Genomic DNA, 20,891 nt, shown 5'->3' with positions numbered 1-20,891 from the left:
TTCGGGAGTTGCATAATCTCATAGTCATAGGAACATGTATAAGTCATGAAGAAAGCAATAGCAACAAACTAAAAGATCAAGTGCTAAGCTAACGGAATGGGTCAAGTCAATCACATCATTCTCTAATGATGTGATCCCGTTAATCAAATGACAACTCATGTCTATGGCTAGGAAACTTAACCATCTTTGATTCAACGAGCTAGTCAAGTAGAGGCATACTAGTGACACTCTGTTTGTCTATGTATTCACACATGTACTAAGTTTCCGGTTAATACAATTCTATTATGAATAATAGACATTTATCATGATATAAGGAAATATAAATAAAAACTTTATTGTTTCCTCTAGGGCATATTTCCTTCAGTCTCCCAATTGCACTAGAGTCAATAATCTAGTTCACATTGCCATGTGATTTAACACCAATAGTTCACAGCACCATGTGATTAACACCCATAGTTCACATCGCCATGTGACCAACACTCAAAGGGTTTACTAGAGTCAATAATCTAGTTCACATTGCTATGTGGATAATACCCAAGAGCACTAAGGTGTGATCATGTTTTGCTTGTGAGAGAATTTTTTAGTCTACGGGTCTGCAACATTCAGATTCGTATGTATTTTGCAAATTTCTATGTCTACAATACTCTGCATGGAGCTACTCTAGCTATTTGCTCCCACTTTCAATATGTATCTAGATCGAGACTTAGAGTCATCTAGATCGGTGTCAAAGCTTGCATCGACGTAACTCCTTATGCCACTAAGGATAATTTTGACCGCTGTCCTGTGATCCACTCCTGGATCACTATTGTATCCTCTTGCCAAACTCATGGCGAGGTACACAATAGGTCTGGTACACAAAATAGCATACTTTATAGAACATATGACTGAGGCATAGGTAATGACTTTTCATTCTCTTTCTATTTTCTCCCGTGGTCGGGTTTTGAGTCTTACTCAACTTCACACCTTGCAACACAAGCAAGAACTCCTTCTTTGACTGTTCCATTTTGAACTACTTTAAAATCTTGTCAAGGTATGTACTCATTGAAAAATCTTATCAAGCGTCTTGACCTATCTCTATAGATCTTGGTGCTCAATGTGTAAGCAGCTTCACTGAGGTCTTTCTTTGAAAAACTCCTTCCAAACACTCCTTTATGCTCTCCAGAAAATTCTACCTCATTTTTGATCAACAATATGTCACTTACATATATTTATCAGAAAGGCTGTAGTGCTCCCACTCACTTTCTTGTAAATATAGGCTTCACCGTAAGTCTGTATAAAACTAGATGCTTTGATCACACTATCAAAACGTCTATTCCAATTCCGAGATGCTTGCACCAGTCCATAGATGGATTGCTGGAGCTTTGCACACATTGTTAGCACCTTTAGGATCGACAAAACCTTTTGGTTGCATCACATACAACTCTTCTTTAAGAAATCCATTAAGAAATGCAGGTTTGACATACATTTGCCAAATTTCATAAAATGCGATAATTGCTAACATGATTCGGACAGACTTTAAGCATCGATACAAGTGAGAAAATCTCATCGTAGTCAACACCTTGAACTTGTCGAAAACATTTGTTCGACAATTCGAGCTTTGTAGATAGTAACACTACTATCAGTGTCCGTCTTCCTCTTGAAGATCCATTTATTCTCTATTGCTTGCCGATCATCGGGCAAGTCAACCAAAGTCCATACTTTGTTCTCATACATGGATCCCATCTTAGATTTCATGGCCTCAAGCCATTTCGCGGAATCTGGGCTCATCATCGCTTCCTCATAGTTCGTAGGTTCGTCATGGTCAAGTAACATGACCTCCAGAACAGGATTACCGGACCACTCTGGTGCGGATCTTATTCTGGTTAACCTACGAGGTTCGGTAGTAACTTGATCTGAAGTTTCATGATCATCATCATTAGCTTCCTTACTAATTGGTGTAGGAATCACTGGAACAGATTTCTATGATGAACTACTTTCCAATTCGGGAGAAGGTACAATTACCTCATCAAGTTCTACTTTACTCCCACTCACTTCTTTCGAGAGAAACTCCTTCTCTAGAAAGGATCCACTCTTAGCAACAAACATCTTGCCTTCGGATCTGTGATAGAAGGTGTACCCAACAGTTTCTTTTGTGCATCCTATGAAGACACATTTCTCCGATTTGGGTTCGAGCTTATCAGGTTGAAACTTTTTCACATAAGCATCGCAGCCCCAAACTTTAAGAAATGACAGCTTAGGTTTATTGCTAAACCATAGTTCATACGGTGTCATCTCAACGGATTTAGATGGTGCCCTATTTAACATGAATGTAGCTGTCTCTAATGCATAATCCCAAAACGATAATGGTAAATCGGTAAGAGACATCATAGATCGCACCATATCCAATAAAGTACGGTTATGACATTCGGACACACCATTACGCTGTGGTGTTCCAGGTGGCATGAGTTGTGAAACTATTCCACATTGTTTTAAATGAAGACCAAACTCATAACTCAAATATTCGTCTCCGTGATCAGATCATAGAAACTTTATTTTCTTGTTACGATGATTTTCCACTTCACTCTGAAATCTTTGAACTTTTCAAATGTTTCAGACTTATGCTTCATTAATACCTATAACTATATTTGCTCAAATCATCTGAGAAAGTAAGAAAATAATGATACCCGCCACGAGCCTCAACACTCATCGGACCGCATACATCAGTATGTATTGTGTCCAATAAGTCAGTTGCTCGCTCCATTGTTTCGGAGAACAGAGTATTAGTCATCTTGACCATGAGGCATGGTTCGCAAGCATCAAGTGATTCATAATAAAGTGATTCCAAAAGCCCATCCGCATGGAGTTTCTTCATGCGCTTTATACCAATATGACCTAAACGGCAGTGCCAAAAATAAGTTGCACTATCATTATTAACATTGCATCTTTTGGCTTCAATATTATGAATATGTGTATCACTACGATCGAGATCCAACAAACCATTTTCATTGGGTGTATGACCATACAAGGTTTTATTCATGTAAATAGAACAACAATTATTCTCTAACTTAATTGAATAGTCGTATTGCAATAAACATGATCAAATCATATTCATGCTCAACGCAAACACCAAATAACATTTATTTAGGTTCAACACTAATCCCGAAAGTATAGGGAGTGTGCGATGATGATCATATCAATCTTGGAACTACTTCAGACACACATCGTCACTTTACCCTTAACTAGTTTCTGTTCATTCTGCAACTCCCGTTTCGAGTTACTACTCTTAGCAACTGAATCAGTTTCAAATGCTGAGGGATTGCTATAAACATTAGTAAAGTACACATAAATAACATGTATATCAAATATACCTTTGTTCACTTTGTCATCCTTCTTATCCGCCAAGTATCTAGGGTAGTTCCACTTCTAGTGACCATTTCCATTGCAGTAGAAGCACTCAGTCTCAGGCTTAGGTCCAGACTTGGGCTTCTTCACTTGAGCAGCAACTTGCTTGCCATTCTTCTTGAAGTTCCCCTTCTATCCCTTTGCCCTTTTCTTGAAACTAGTGGTCTTGTTAACCATCAACACTTGATGCTCTTTCTTGATTTCTACCTTCATCGATTTCAGCATCGCGAAGAGCTCGGGAATTACTTTCGTCATCCCTTGCATATTATAGTTCATCACGAAGTTCTAGTAACTTGGAGATAGTGACTAGAGAAATTTGTCAATTACTATCTTATCTGGAAGATTAACTCCCACTTGATTCAAGCAATTGTAGTACCCAGACAATCTGAGTACATGCTCACTGGTTGAGCTATTCTCCTCCATCTTGTAGGCAAAGTACTGTCAGAGGTCTCATACCTCTCGACACGGGCATGAGTCAGAAATACTAATTTCAACTCTTGGAACATCTTCTATGCTCCATGACGTTCAAAACATTTTGGAAGTCCCGGTTTTAAGCCGTAAAGCATGGTGCACTAAACTATCAAGTAGTCATCATACCGAGCTTTTGTCAAAAATGTTCATAACGTCTGCATCTGCTCCTGTAATAGGTCTGTCACCTAGCGGTGCATCAAGGACATAATTCTTCTGTGCAGCAATGAGGAAAATCCTCAGATCACGGACCAAGTCCGCATCATTGCTACTATCATCTTTCAACTTATATTTCTCTAGGAACATATAAAAATAAACGGGGAGCTACATCGCGAGCTATTGACCTACAACTAGATATGCTAATACTACCAAGACTAAGTTCATGATAAATTAAAGTTCAATTAATCATATTACTTAAGAACTCCCACTTAGATAGACATCCCTCTAGTCATCTAAATGATCACGTGATCCAAATCAACTAAACCATGTCCAATCATCACGTGAGATGGAGTAGTTTTCAATGGTGAACATCACTATGTTGATCATATCTACTATATGATTCACGCTCGACCTTTCGGTCTCCAGTGTTCCGAGGCCATATCTGCATATGCTAGGCTCGTCAAGTTTAACCCGAGTATTTTGCGTGTGCAAAACTGGCTTGCACCCGTTGTATGTGAACGTAGAGCTTATCACACCCGATCATCACGTGGTGTCTCGGCACGACGAACTGTTGCAACGGTGCATACTGAGGAAGAACACTTATACCTTGAAATTTAGTGAGAGATCATCTTATAATGCTATCGTCGAACTAAGCAAAATAAGATGCATAAAGGATAAACATCACATGCAATCAATATAAGTGATATGATATGGCCATCATCATCTTGTGCCTTTGATCTCCATCTCCAAAGCACCATCATGATCACCATCGTCACCGGCTTGACACCTTGATCTCCATCGAAGCATCGTTGTCGTCTCGCCAACTATTGCTTCTACGACTATCGCTACCGCTTAGTGATAAAGTAAAGCAATTACATGGCGATTGCATTTCATACAATAAAACGACCATCATATGGCTCCTGCCAGTTGCCGATAACTGTTACAAAACATGATCATCTCATACAACAATTTATATATCATCACGTCTTGACCATATCACATCACAACATGCCCTGCAAAAACAAGTTAGACATCCTCTACTTTGTTGTTGAAAGTTTTACGTGGCTGCTATGGGCTGAGCAAGAACCGTTCTTACCTACGCATCAAAACCACAACGATTTTTTGTCAAGTGTGCTGTTTTAACCTTCAACAAGGACCGGGCATAGTCACGCTTGATTCAACTAAAGTTGGAGAGACTGACACCCGCCAGCCACCTGTGGCAAAGCACGTCGGTAGAACCAATCTCGCGTAAGTGTACGCGTAATGTCGGTCCGGGCCGCTTCATCCAACAACACCGCCGAATCAAAGTATGACATGCTGGTAAGCAGTATAACTATTATCGCCCACAACTCTTTGTGTTCTACTCATGCATATTGCATCTACGCATAGACATGACTCTGATACCACTGTTGGGGAACGCAGTAATTTCAAAAAAAAAATCCTACGCACACGCAAGATCCATCTAGGTGATGCATAGCAACGAGAGGGGAGAGTGTTGTCCACGTACCCTCGTAGACCGAAAGCAGAAGCGTTATGACAACGCGGTTGATGTAGTCATACATCTTCACCATCCGACCGGTCCTAGTACCGAAAGTACGGCACCTCCGCAATCTGCACACGTTCATCTCAGTGACGTCCCACGAACTCTAGATCCAGCTGAGGTCGAGGGAGAGTTTCATCAGCACGACGGTGTGATGTCGGTGATGATGAAGTTAGTGGTGCTGCGCTTCGCCTAAGCACTACGACGATATGACCGAGGTGGAAATCTGTGGAGGGGGGCACCGCACACGGTTAAACAATCAACTTGTGTGTCTATGGGGTGCCCCCCTCCCCCGTATATAAAGGAGTGGAGGAGGGGAGGGCCGACCCTCTCTATGGCGCGCCCTAGGGGAGTCTGCTACCTCTTGAGCACTGCGTTGGTTTTCCCTTGAATAGGAAATGGTGATGCAGTAAAGTAGCGTAAGTATTTCCCTCAGTTTTTTAGAACCAAGGTATCAATCCAGTAGGATACCACGCTCAAGTCCCACGCACCTACACAAACAAATAAGAACCTTGCAACCAACGCGATAAAGGGGTTGTCAATCCCTTCACGACCACTTGCAAATGTGAGATCTGATAGAGATGATAAGATAATATTTTGGTATTTTTATGATAAAGATTAAAAGTAAAGAAAGCAAAATAAACGGCGCCAGAAATAGCTAGATGACGGGAGATTAATATGATAAAGAATAGACCCGGGGGCCATATGTTTCACTAGTGGCTTCTCTCAAGAGCATAAGTATTACGGTGGGTAAACAAATTACTGTCGAGCAATTGATAGAATTGAGCATAGTTATGAGAATATCTAGGTATGATCATGTATATAGGCATCACGTCCGTGACAAGTAGACCGACTCCTGCCTGCATCTACTACTATTACTCCACACATCTACCGCTATCCAGCATGCATCTAGAGTATTAAGTTCATAAGAATGGAGTAACGCTTTAAGCAAGATGACATGATGTAGAGGGATAAACTCATGCAATATGATATAAACCCCATCTTTTTATCCTCGATGGCAACAATACAATACGTCTCGTTTCCCCTACTGTCACTAGGATCGAGCACCGCAAGATTGAACCCAAAGCTAAGCACTTCTCCCATTGCAAGAAAGATCAATCTAGTAGGCCAAACCAAACTGATAATTCGAAGAGACTTGCAAAGATAACTAAACACACATAAAAGAATTCAGAGGAGATTCAAATATTGTTCATAGATAATCTTGATCATAAACCGACAATTCATCGGATCTCGACAAACACACCGCAAAAGAGGATTACATCGAATAGATCTCCAAGAGAATCGAGGAGAACTTTGTATTGAGATCCAAAGAGAGAGAAGAAGCCATCTAGCTAATAACTATGGACCCGAAGGTCTGAGGTAAACTACTCACACATCATCGAAGAGGCTATGGTGTTCATGTAGAAGCCCTCCGTGATCAATGCCCCCTCCGGCGGAGCGCCGGAAAGGGCCCCAAGATGGGATCTCACGGGTACACAAGGTTGCGGCGGTGGAAATAGGTTTTTTTGCTCCTCCTCTGATGTTTTCGGGGTACGTAGGTATATATAGGAGGAAGAAGTAGGTCGGTGGATCCACGAGGGGCCCACGAGGGTGAAGGGCGCGCCCGGGGGGTAGGCACACCCCCTGCCTCGTGGCCTCCTCGTTGATTGCTTGACGTCCACTCCATGTCCTCTGGATCATGTTTGTTAAGAAAATTATGTTCCCGAAGGTTTCATTCCGTTTGGACTCCGTTTGATATTCCTTTCCTTCGAAACACTGAAATAGGCAATAAAAACAGCAATTTGGGCTGGGCCTCCGGTTAATAGGTTAGTCCCAAGAATAATATAAAAGTGTATAATAAAGCCCATTGAACATCCAAAACAGATAATATAATAGCATGGAACAATCAAAAATTATAGATACGTTGGAGACGTATCAAGCATCCCCAAGCTTAATTTCTGCTCGTCCTCGAGTAGGTAAATGATAAAAACCGAATTTTTGATGTGGAATGCTTCTTAGCATAATTTTCAATGTAATTCTTTTTATTGTGGCATGAATATTTAGATCCGAAAGATTCAAGATAAAAGTTTAATGTTGACATAAAAACAATAATACTTCAAACATACTAACCAAGCAATTATGTCTTATCAAAATAACATAGCCAAAGAAAGCTCATCCCTACAAAATCATATAATTAGGCCATGCTTCAATTTCGTCACACAAAACGTTCTCATCATGCATAACCCCGATGACAAGCCGAGCAATTGGTTCATACTTTTTAACGCGCTTCAACCTTTTCAACCCTTATGCAATACATGAGCGCAAGCCATGGATATAGGACTATGGGTGGAATAAAGTATAATGATGGGGGTTATGTGAGAAGACTAATCAATAGGCTAATCAATAGGCTATGGAGATGCCCATCAATTGATGTCAATGAGAGGAGTAGGGATTGCCATGCAACGGATGCACTAGAGCTATAAATATATATGAAAGCTCAACAAAAGAAACTAAGTGGGTGTGCATCCAACTTGCTAGCTCACAAAGACCTAGGACATTTTGAGGAAGCCCATCATTGGAATATACAAGCCAAGTTCTATAATGAAAAACTCCCACTAGTATATGAAAGTGACAACATAGGAGACTCTCTATCATGACGATCACGCTGCTACTTTGAAGCACAAGTGTGGAAAAAAGGATAGTAACATTGTCCCTTCTCTCTTTTTCTCTCATTTTTTCTTTCTCTTTTTTTTGTTGGGCCTTCTCTTTTTTTTCTTTGGCCTCTTTTTTTTAGTCCGAAATCTCATCCCGACTTGTGGGGGAATCATACTCTCCATCATCCTTTCCTCACATGGGACAATGCTCTAATAATGATGATCATCACACTTTTATTACTTACAACTCAAGAATTACAACACAATACTTAGAACAAAATATGACTCTATGTGAATGCCTCCGGTGGTGTACCGGGATATGCGATGAATAAAGAGTGACATGTATAAAAAATTATGAAAGGTGGCTTTGCCACAAATATGTCAACTACATGATCATGCAAAGCAATATGACAATGATGGAGCGTGTCATAATAAACTGAACGGTGGGAAGTTGCATGGAAATATATCTCGGAATGGCTATGGAAATGCCATGATAGGTAGGTATGGTGGCTGTTTTGACGAAGATATAAGGAGGTTTATGTATGATAGACCGTATCATATCACGGGGTTTGGATGCACCGGCAAAGTTTGCACCAACTCTCAAGGCGAGAAAGGGCAATGCACGGTACCGTAGAGGCTAGAAAATTGTGGAAGGTTGAGAGTGCGTATAGTCCATGGACTCACAATAGTCATAAAGAACTCATATACTTCTTGCAAAAGTTTATTAGCCCTCGAAGCAAAGTACTACTACGCATGCCCCTAGAGGGATAGATTGGTAGAAAAAGACCATCGCTCGTCCCCGACCGCCACTCATAAGGAAAGCAATAAAAGAACACCTTATGTGTCAAAATTGTCACACAACTTTTACCATACGTGCATGCTACGGGACTTGCCAACCTTAACACAAGTATTTCTCAATTTCACAATTACTCAACTAGCACACTCTAATATTACCACCTTTATATCTCAAAACACTTATCAAGTATCAAACTTCTCATGATATTCAATGAACTCAATATGGAAGTTTTTATTATGCTCATCTTGGATGCCTATCACATTCGGATTAATTTCACAATTAAAGCAAATTACCATGCTGTTTAAGACTCTCAAAATAATATAAGTGAAGCATGAGAGATCCATAATTTCTATAAAATAAAACCACCACCGTGCTCTAAAAGATATAAGTGAAGCACTAGAGCAAAAACTATATAGCTCAAAAGATATAAGTGAAGCACATAGAGTATTCTAACAAATTCCGAATCATGTGTGTCACTCTCAAAAGGTGTGTACAGCAAGGATGATTGTGGTAAACTAAAAAGCAAAGACTCAAATCATACAAGACGCTCCAAGCAAAACACATATCATGTGGTGAATAAAAATATAGCCCCAAGTAAAGTTACCGATAGACGAAGACGAAAGAGGGGATGCCTTCCGGGGCATCCCCAAGCTTAGGCTTTTGGTTGTCCTTGAATTTTACCTTGGGGTGCCTTGGGAATCCCCAAGCATAGGCTCTTGCCAATCCTTGTTCCATAATCCATCAAATCTTTACCCCAAACTTGAAAACTTCACAACACAAAACTTAACAGAAAATCTCGTGAGCTCCGTTAGCGGAAGAAAACAAAACACCACTTCAAGGTACTGTAATGAACTCATTATTTATTTATATTGGTGTTAAACCTACTGTATTCCAACTTCTATATGGTTTATAAACTCTTTTACTAGCCATAGATTCATCAAAATAAGCAAACAACACACGAAAAACTGAATCTGTCAAAAACAGAACAGTCTGTAGTAATCTGTATCAAACGCAAACTTCTGGAACTCAGAAACATCTACCAAAATAGGAAGACCTAGATAATTTGTTTATTGATCTACTGCAATTGGAATCAGTATTTTATCACGTTCTGGTGATTTTAAACAATTGTTTTCATTAACAGAAAGTTTCTGGAATTTTCAGCAAGATCAAATAACTATCATCCAAGAAGATCCTATAGGTTTAACTTGGCACAAACACTAATTAAAACATAAAACCACATCTAACCAGAGGCTAGATCAAAGATTTATTACTAAACAGAAATAAAAAGCAAGAAAATAAAATAAAATTGGGTTGCCTCCCAACAAGCGCTTTTCTTTAAAGCCTTTTAGCTAGGCATTGATAATTTTAATGATGCTCACATGAAAGACAAGAATTGAAGCGCAAAGAGAGCATCATCAAACCCTTGACAAACACATATAAGTATAACATACTTCCTATGCATAGGCATATTATAAGCAAACAAATTTGCAAGGCAAGCAAAAAACTAGCATATGCAAGGAAGAAGAAAGTGACGATAGCAATCTCAGCATGAAGAGAGGTAATTTAGTAACATGAAAATTTCTACAACCATATTTTCCTATCTCATAATAATTACATGTAGGATCATCAGAAAATTCAACAAAATAGCTATCACATAACATATTCTCAATACGATCCATATGCATGCGAAGTTGACACTCTTCCAAAATAGTGGGATTAACATTAGCTAAAGTCATGACTTCTCCAAACCCACTTTTATCAAAAATTTCATAAGATTGAACATTCTCCAAATATGTGGGATCTAAAGTTGACACTCTTCCAAACCCACTTTCAATAATATTGCAAACACTATTATCAATCTCATATTTATCATGGGGCTTAAATAAATTTTCAAGATCATAACAAGAATCACCCCAATCATGATCATTGCAACAAGTAATAGACATAGCAAAACTAGCATCCCCAAGCTTAGGGTTTTGCATATCATTAACACAATTGACATTAATAGAATTTATAATAACATCATTGCAATCATGCTTTTTATTCAAAGATCTATCGTGAATCACTTCATAAAGCACTTCATCACAATTTTCAGATTCACGGATTTCAAGCAAAACCTTATAAAGATAATCTAGTGCACCCAAATCACTAGGGATTGGTTCATCATAATTGGATCTCTTAAAAACATTGGCAAGCGGATGAGGATCCATAGATCTTAGGTTCTCTGTTTAGCAATAAATACACAACTATTCCAACCAAAAGATCAAACGAGGCAAGTAAGACATCAAGGCAAACGAAAAGACAAAACAAAAGAAGGGCGAATAAAATGGCAAAGGTGAAGTGGGGGAGAGGAAAACGAGAGGCAAATGGCAAATAATGTAATGCGAGGGATAAGAGTTTGTGATGGGTACTTGGTATGTCTTGGCTTGTGCGAAGACTCCCCGGCAACGGCGCCAGAAATCCTTCTTGCTACCTCTTGAGCACTGCGTTGGTTTTCCCTTGAAGAGGAAAGGGTGGTGCAGTAAAGTAGCGTAAGTATTTCCCTCAGTTTTTGAGAACCAAGGTATCAATCCAGTAGGAGACCACGCTCAAGTCCCACGCACCTACACAAAAAAAATAAGAACCTTGCAACCAACGCGATAAATGGGTTGTCAATCCCTTCACGGCCACTTGCAAAAGTGAGATCTGATAGAGATGATAAGATAATATTTTTGGTATTTTTATGATAAAGACTAAAAGTAAAGAAAGCAAAATAAATGGCGCCGGAAATAGCTAGTTGACGGGAGATTAATATGATAGAGAATAGACCCAGGGGCCATAGGTTTCACTAGTGGCTTCTCTCAAGAGCATAAGTATTACGGTGGGTAAACAAATTACTGTTGAGCAATTGATAGAATTGAGCATAGTTATGAGAATATCTAGGTATGATCATGTATATAGGCATCACGTCCGTGACAAGTAGACCGACTCCTGCCTGCATCTACTACTATTACTCCACACATCGACCGCTATCCAGCATGCATCTAGAGTATTAAGTTCATAAGAACGGAGTAACGCTTTAAGGAAGATGACATGATGTAGAGGGATAAACTCATGCAATATGATATAAACCCCATCTTTTTATCCTCGATGGCAACAATACAATACGTGTCGTTTCCCCTACTGACACTGGGATCGAGCACCACAAGATTGAACCCAAAGCTAAGCACTTCTCCCATTGCAAGAAAGATCAATCTAGTAGGCCAAACCAAACTGATAATTCGACGATACTTCCAAAGATAACCAATCATACATAAAAGAACTCAAAGGAGATTCAAATATTGTTCATAGATAATCTTGATCATAAACCCACAATTCATCAGATCTCGACAAACACACCGCAAAAGAAGGTTACATCGAATAGATCTCCAAGAGAATCGAGGAGAACTTTGTATTGAGATCCAAAGAGAGAGGAGAAGCCATCTAGCTAATAACTATGGACCCAAAGGTCTGAGGTAAACTATTCACACATCATCAGAGAGGCTATGGTGTTGATGTAGAAGCCCTCCATGATCAATGCCCCCTCCGGCGGAGCGCCGGAAAAGGCCCCAAGATGGGATCTCACGGGTACAGAAGGTTGCGGCAGTGGAAATTGGGTTTTTTTGCTCCTCCTCTGATGTTTTCGGGGTACGTAGGTATATATAGGAGGAAGAAGTACGTCGGTGGAGCGACGAGGGGCCCACGAGGGTGGAGGGCGTGCCCAGGGGGGTAGGCGCGCCCCCCTGCCTTGTGGCCTCCTCGTTGATTGCTTGACGTCCACTCCAAGTCCTCTGGATCATGTTTGTTCAGAAAATCACGTTCCCGAAGGTTTCATTCCGTTTGGACTCCGTTTGATATTCCTTTCCTTCGAAACACTGAAATAGGCAGAAAAACAGCAATTTGGGTTGGGCCTCCGGTTAATAGGTTAGTCCCAAAAATAATATAAAAGTGTATAATAAAGCCCATTAAACATCCAAAACAGATAATATAATAGCATGGAACAATAAAAAATTATAGATACGTTGGAGACGTATCAGAGTCCTACTCCCACCGGGAGTAGATTCCCCCCTTCCCTTGATGGTGTAGGAGAGGAAGGAAGGAGGAGAGAGGGAGAAGGAAAGGGGAGCCGGCCCCCCCCCCAATTTGGATTGGGCTTGGGGGGGCATGCCCCCACCTTGGCCGCCTCCTCCTCTCTCCCACCAAGGCCCATTAAGGCCCATGTACTCCCCGGGGGGTTCCGCTAACCTCCCGGTACTCCGGTAAATGCCCAAACTCACCCGAAACCATTCCAATGTCCAAACATAGCCATCCAATATATCGATCTTTATCTCTCGACCATTTCGAGACTCCTCGTCATGTCCGTGATCACATCCAGGACTTCGAACAACCTTCGGTACATCAAAACACATAAACTCATAATACCGATCATCACCGAATGTTAAGCGTGCGGACCCTACGGGTTCAAGAACTATGTAGACATGACCGAGACTCATCTCCGATCAATAACCAATAGCGTAACCTGGATGCTCATATTGGTTCCCACATATTCTACGAAGATCTTTATCGGTCAAACCGCATAAGAACATACGTTGTTCCCTTTGTCATTGGTATGTTACTTGCCCGAGATTCGATCGTCAGTATCTCAATACCTAGTTCAATCTCGTTACCGGCAAATCTCTTTACTCGTTCCGTAATGCATCATCCCGTAACTAACTCATTAGTCACATTGCTTGCAAGGCTTATAGTGATGTGCATTACCGAGAGGGCCCAAAGATACCTCTCCGATACTTGGAGTGACAAATCCTAATCTTGATCTATGCCAACTCAACAAACACCATCGGAGACACCTGTAGAGCATCTTTATAATCACCCAGTTACGTTGTGACGTTTGATAGCACACTAAGTGTTCCTCCGGTATTCGGGAGTTGCATAACCTCATAGTCATAGGAACATGTATAAGTCATGAAGAAAGCAATAGCAACAAACTAAATGATCAAATGCTAAGCTAACGGAATGGGTCAAGTCAATAACATCATTCTCTAATGATGTGATCCCGTTAATCAAATGACAACTCATGTCTATTGCTAGGAAACTTAACCATCTTTGATTCAACAAGCTAGTCAAGTAGAGGCTTACTAGTGACACTCTATTTGTCTATGTATTCACACATGTACTAAGTTTCCGGTTAATACAATTCTAGCATGAATAATAAACATTTATCATGATATAAGGAAATATAATAACAACTTTATTATTTCCTCTGGGGCATATTTCCTTCAGGCCATGGGGCTACATCCCTGGCTATAAAATCCCGGCGACGAGGCGACCCCGTCGCCAAAGCCCTCGCCGCCTCCTCCCCTCACATTTCCTCCATAGCCCGAGACAATGCCGTTGCGTCAGAACGCGGTTTATTGGATGAACTTGGCGGCGGGGCAGAACCTCATGTCCTCGATGCCGCGCACCGGCGTGAACTCTCATCACGGCGGACGCTGAATCCTCCTCGAGTAACGGCGGCAGATCTGGTGGCCTTGCATTTCTGTCAGCTGCGAGGGATCCAATACTCCACATGGTGACGGAGGCGTCCTCAGGGATCCAGCCCCCTCATCTGGGTGAACGAGGAGGAGGTCGTCCTCGTCGCCACCGATCGCCCCTCGTCCGATGAACAACGTCGTCCCTGTTGGCGCCCACCTAAAGCCGGTGTTGAAGCTCGAGGACCCGATCAACGTTATGCGGTGACTCTTCACCCTTGAACCTCGCAACAAGTAGCGCATCCTCTGAGGATACGACCCGCACTCACTGATGAGGAGGATCAGCGGCAACTTCCCGCTACCCCGTGAGTTCGACCCCTGCGCCTACGTCGATGATCACTGAGAGGAGGACGCTGCCGACAATCAGGAGGGCGGCGACTAAACGGCGCCTATCACCGACTAGTGTAGGTAGTACTAGGTAGCTTATCGTTATTTGAGTGACACTGCTTATTTTGAAAATGCAGTTAAACGATATTCCAACTCACTCATTATATGTAAAGTGGCACATTATGCGCCACTAAATATAGTTAATCACTTTGTAATGTAATGTTATCACGATAGGATATTTTAGCCCTTCAAATTAAGTGTGTGGATTTTTGAGTTGATATAACAACAAAAAAGAACAAAAAAATATATATGGAGGCTGCATTATGGTCATTATGTGCTTGCACACAACGACGGCCTCCATACCCATATGGATCACCGTACATATCTCATATGCTCACCGGCGATATGGCAACTCTACTAGAGGTGCTCTAAGGCGGTTTCAAATGCTCCAACATCACGTCGTTTCTTGGTCTGTTATATTATTATTATTATTATTATTATTATTATTATTATTATTATTATTATTATTATTATTATTATATGGTACATAATTAATAAAGATAGTGAATACATTTGTTCCTTATCTCATATGCATAGATCATTCAATTTTATATTATTCATCAATTAGAATAATATAAAATTAATAAAATGTAATATAACTTTAATAAAAAAGTGTGGATATCACAATTGACCAGCAATAGCTCCTGTATAGAGCATACGCGGAAATAATATTGACACCATTCTTACATTAGTAAGCGATTATTATACGGAAAATCGGTTGGTACCACTGCTGAACCTGGATATTGGCGGGCACCAATTTAATCCTCTAGATGGCACTTAATCAAACCGCTTCCACCCAAGCCAAAACAAATAACTGGAAAGCAATAGTCACATTTCTAATACTCCAAGCTACTATCAAATAAATTTGACTACACATTTTGATCCCACGCTTAACCAAAATTTAACAACTTGGAGGTATGTTAGAGTGGCTTAAGGCATCAAGGTGGACAAAAGCATGAAACCAAATGCTGCTCCAAGTCCAGATGGCTTCTCTGTTAGCTTTTTAGAACTAGTATGTAATAAATTTTAATTAAATAGATGAATAGAGGAATGAATGTGAAATGAGGCATGGAAGAGAGCCACTATGAAGAAATAATGGGACTTACGTAAGAAGCTTTGTCCTTAAATCAATGTATTCAAGAAGAACATGTTGTTCCATCAAGAGGACTTGACTATTGAATGGGAACATATTCATGTTAGAAGTATAGTTTTTTCCAATATGTTTTTGACTGGGCTTGCAATTTTTTTCGTTCTCGTAATTACGAATCGATAAGAAAGATAAAATATGATCCTATTTTAGCGAGTCCTACCACTCAAACTTCACTTATTCGGTCCGTGACATTACCGTTTGCGAAGAAAGTTCACTTACCATTTCCATCGACACAAAAGGATGCTTGTGCTGGTGATGGAAGTCGGGCGTCTGCGGTGTGGTGGACGTGTGCGGCCACTCAGCCCATGGCAGACAGACGACAGACGATCCCGTGTTGGCCCATGCTGCGATGGGCCGTTGTCGAACCCTAGGTAAAGAAGGGCGTGCTGCGTGGCCGCAACGACGATGACCTTCTTCTCCGCGATGGCAACATCCCGTTGGGCGGCTGCCAAGGCTTCCGCCTTGTTGGCTTTCACTTTCCTCTGGCCAGCACTCTTTGCCGACTGAACGGACCGATGTGCGTCCGTCGGCTCTTTCTTGGTTGGCGGCGCCTTTTTGCGAGCGAGACGGGGCCGACGATGGCGTCGGGGTTCGGCGCATCGGTCATGGTGAGCGGGCGGGATGTTTTGAGAAAGGGAGGGGAATGGGGGTGGATGTGTCACCGACTGGCGGGCCATGGGAGGACAAAGGTGGGCGTCGCACGCGTCCGTCCCGACGGAAATCAGGCTCAAATTTGGGCCTGGAATGTGGCGCACACAGACAAAAGCTAGACGCTCGTCTGTTTGGGTGGGCGCGTTGGGCCGTAGTTTGTGTCTGCTTCGATTCAAACGGACAGGCGCGGACATTCGCTGCTTTTGATTGCTATACTATACTTTGCATCCACCTTTTATGTTTGGATCATGTGTATAGTTGGTATGGTCGGTTAACAAATATTGGGTCGTCGTGTGAGTCAAATAAATATCAGTATTTATACTAAGATTTAATACTTGTTTATAACTCATTTTTTAACTTACAATGATAACTAATTATTATGGTAAATTTAAACAATATTTGTAACAAAAATATTTTTTAATAAAACAAGCCTTAAGACGTGTTTAAATGCATTCAACTTAAATGTGATCAATTAATAAATGACTACATTCCACGTCTTCTTGGATTAATTTCTGAATCCTGTATTAATGTAGCGTATATGTATGTGTGTGTCGTTAACTATCATAATAAGGGTGCGGTACATAAATATATCTTGATAACGAACTTCACTCTTAGATACATGCAACTAGAAATAGATGGAGTATATGAGATGTCCACAAGGAGTTTGGTACCTAATAATTGGCATGCATGTTGCTTTATTCCTTTTTTGGCTAAATATCTGGAACGCATTGTTGAAATATAGGGTGGGCCTCGGGCCCACTTAACAATTTCATACAATCTCTACGGGTCCATGTAGTATGACAATGGGTGTGGTGGAAAGTTTAGCCCCATACCGCTAGTTGGAGAGGAGTTGGATCTCCTTATAAGGGATTCTCTTCCACATGTTATTGGAGCCTGAGAAAATAAGTGGTTCCTGCTTGTGCCAAGTCTTCGGCGATGTAATCAAACGCCGGAGGAAGCTCCAATCGCCGCACGCGTCCTGGGACGGCTCAAGGACCCACCACCTGTTGTTCTCCAACGGCGACGGAGGGGGAGGAGGGATGGGATCGAGGCGGCTAGGGGGCTAGGGTTGCCCGGTACGATCTCCGCTCTATGTATAGCGGCTGGCCGGCTGTTGTTATATATCGAGGAATGAACAGTCCGCCATTATTTGCCTAGATACCGTATCTTTCAAGGACACCTGTTTCCATGTGAAAATCCATAAATTTTAGTTCAAGAGAGTGCTGTTTAAATGTGTTTAGTATCTTAAATAGTTACACGAGAATTGGAAATAAAGTCCAATGTTAAGGGCTGCTTTTGGCACTGTAGGTGGGGGTGACCACCATCTCACCGCTGGCTTTAATACTTTTGCAGTTAGTTAGTAGTACCCCCTCCTTCCATTTATATAGAGGCCTAATGTGTTTTTTAAGACCGCTTTTGACTATTGACAAGATTAATAGTACATGACATGCATAATGTGAAAATTATATCATTGAAAGCTTCTTTCACACATGAATTTAACGGTGTGCTTTGTGTAAGTTTCATGTCATATATTATTGCTCTAATATTTGGTCAAAGTTAGCCTCGAAAAACGCATTAGGCCCTATATAGATGGAAGGAGGGAGTAGTAGTATCTGATTCTCCCAAGAACACCACAGGGATGATACAGATATGGGATAGGGTATCCAAGGGATGCCGCTGACAGTTCAATAAGTCTAATAATCTAGTGGAATTGACCTCCTGTGCCATGCTCCAGTACCATGCATGATCCCTTCCTATTGGTCTAAATTCTTGAGAAGAGGGTATCCTATTAGGAAGTGGTCCTAATTTACTCAGTAAGTGAGATACTAGTCCCAAACCATGCACTTAGTGCTCCGTGTTGAGCTGTAAAAAATGGTTGAGCGTTTCTAGGCTGTGCCAGCAGGAACAAGCATGGATCCGATCTGCTCATACTTTACTGGTTGAAACTATGCATCACACACAAGTATAGCGGCAGCACAGTCGTTTTATAGGTATGAGAAGTGGTTAAGATAAGCTGATGCTCTTGATCCCCTAACAATTCTCGAACAGTGAATCATGCATGTAGTTTGGACACTGAATATTCTGTATCTTACAAGTTGGAGGCCGTGGATTTATATATATGCATGGTCCCTGTGACGTATGCTTGGGTATGATCGATCGTGGCTCGTAGTGGATTAGTGGTGGTTGAATCTTTGCTTGGTTGTAGGCCATTGGAGGTACGCAAACAACGGGGTTTTTAAGGTCTGGGATTACCTAATAGTGTTGCTGGTGCCTGAAAGATTCTGCAGTGGTTACATCAGAATTGCAAAGAATTCCAAACATAGCTAGGTACTACGCATCCCGGATGCTATGGTCCATGCTATATCTGAACCATTGAACATATGTATTCATCAGTGCATCTGTGCATGTTTAGGTCTTGCCTGCTTTCTGATGATGATAAAATAGTGTAATATTCTACGAAGATTGGTGCGTGCACTGTGATCTGAGGTAAGAAACCATTCATTCCCGTTATGGCACTACAAGTATTGGTACAGTTTACAATTTCATCTCTTGCCTGGCTTATTTTTCCTCTTGACGCATGCGCACATTCAGGCCTCGTGCACGGAGGTCGTAGCGAGATCGTAAAGCTGTGGAGCATGAGCTGGGCCTAATTTGCTTCGTCCAAGAATGGCTTGATGATGGTAGTGCCAAAAGGCTGATGTTCACAAAAGCATGAAGAAGAAGAAGAAGAAGAAATGTGGTGGCATGGCAATGGCAGGCGGGGCGGCCATACTCGGTGACGGAGGATGACGCACGTGCGCGGCCGACATGGCGGCAGAGGCAGAGCAAACGAGTAAAGCCATTGTCTCCCTCCATCGTCATCTTAGGGGCTGTTTGGTTGCCGGCCGCACCTTGCCACGCCAAAGGTGCGGCGCGCCACAGCTACCTACGCTGCCATTTGGTTTCCTACTAAGGTTATGCTTGCCACAACCTGCAGTGTGTTTTGCAGCAGATTTTCTCGCCAAAAGTGTGGCGCTGGTTTTGGCCGCCACACTCTGCGGCGCGCCACAAGTGTGGCTGGATAACTCTGGCAATTTAAGACACCAACCAAACAGCCCCTTAATCACTGGTAGAAAATGGGCCTTTAGTCCCGGTTCGCAAAGGCCTTTAGTCCCGGCTGTGCAACCGGGACTAAATATGCGCGACTAAAGACCCCCCCCCCCTTTAGTCGCGCCTCTTATGAACCACGACTAAAGGCTTTAGTCCCGGTTCTCGTGGCTAACCGGGACTAAAGGCCCGTCCACGTGGGCGCCAGGGGTCCGTCGGGGCGGAGGACCTTTAGTCCCGGTTCTCGTGGCTAACCGGGACTAAAGGCCTCCTCCGCAGGTTTAGGGTTTTAGCCCCCCTAAACCTGGTTTCTTTTTAATTTGTAGTGTTTTATTTCTTTTATATTTTATTTTGTGTTTTATTTTAATTTTGATGAAGTTTCAGTACACATATTCTACGCTACTATATACATGCATATGAAATTTCAAACAAGAAGAATTCAAGAGGAATATATAATATATATTCAATCTCGGGTGACCATATACAACTTCGAACAAGTTTCCATACACAATTAGGATGGATGACCATATACAACTTCGAACAAGTTTCAATCTCAGGTATGCATATAAATTTCTTTGTCCTCGGTATAGTGTTCTCCTTTAGGATTGATGACTTCCCTCATGAAAAATCCTACTAATTCATCTTGAATTGGTCGGAAGCGAGCTTCTGGACTAAGCCTCCTCCGCAAGTTATCCGTCGCCTTCCGCACGCTATCCGATGCCTTCCGCTCAGAGGTGTGTCTCCGGATGTTCTCACAAACATAGTATCCACATAGATTGGTCCCCGGTGGCTGCTTATCCACATTAACTAACCTTCTAAAATCTAGCTCATGTTTGAATTCACCGACAATTTCTTCTGAGAACCGTCTCCAAACCCTACAGGGCAAAGTAAATTAAATGAACAAGGGAGTTATTAGTTACTTGATATTAGGAAATGAACGAAAGAGACCGATCGATATAGAGCTCAAATGATTGAAAATAATTACTTTTGCAGCATTTTTCTCATGTCGGCCCAACGCTTTGGATCCGAATCCATAGAGTCCATGATTAGAACTCTGGAGGTGTGAAGTTCA

This window comes from Triticum aestivum, chromosome 2D (genome assembly GCF_018294505.1).
Source record: "Triticum aestivum cultivar Chinese Spring chromosome 2D, IWGSC CS RefSeq v2.1, whole genome shotgun sequence".
NCBI lineage: Eukaryota > Viridiplantae > Streptophyta > Magnoliopsida > Poales > Poaceae > Triticum > Triticum aestivum.
The sequence above is the reverse complement of the archived record's forward strand: the minus strand, read 5'-3'. Positions refer to the sequence as shown.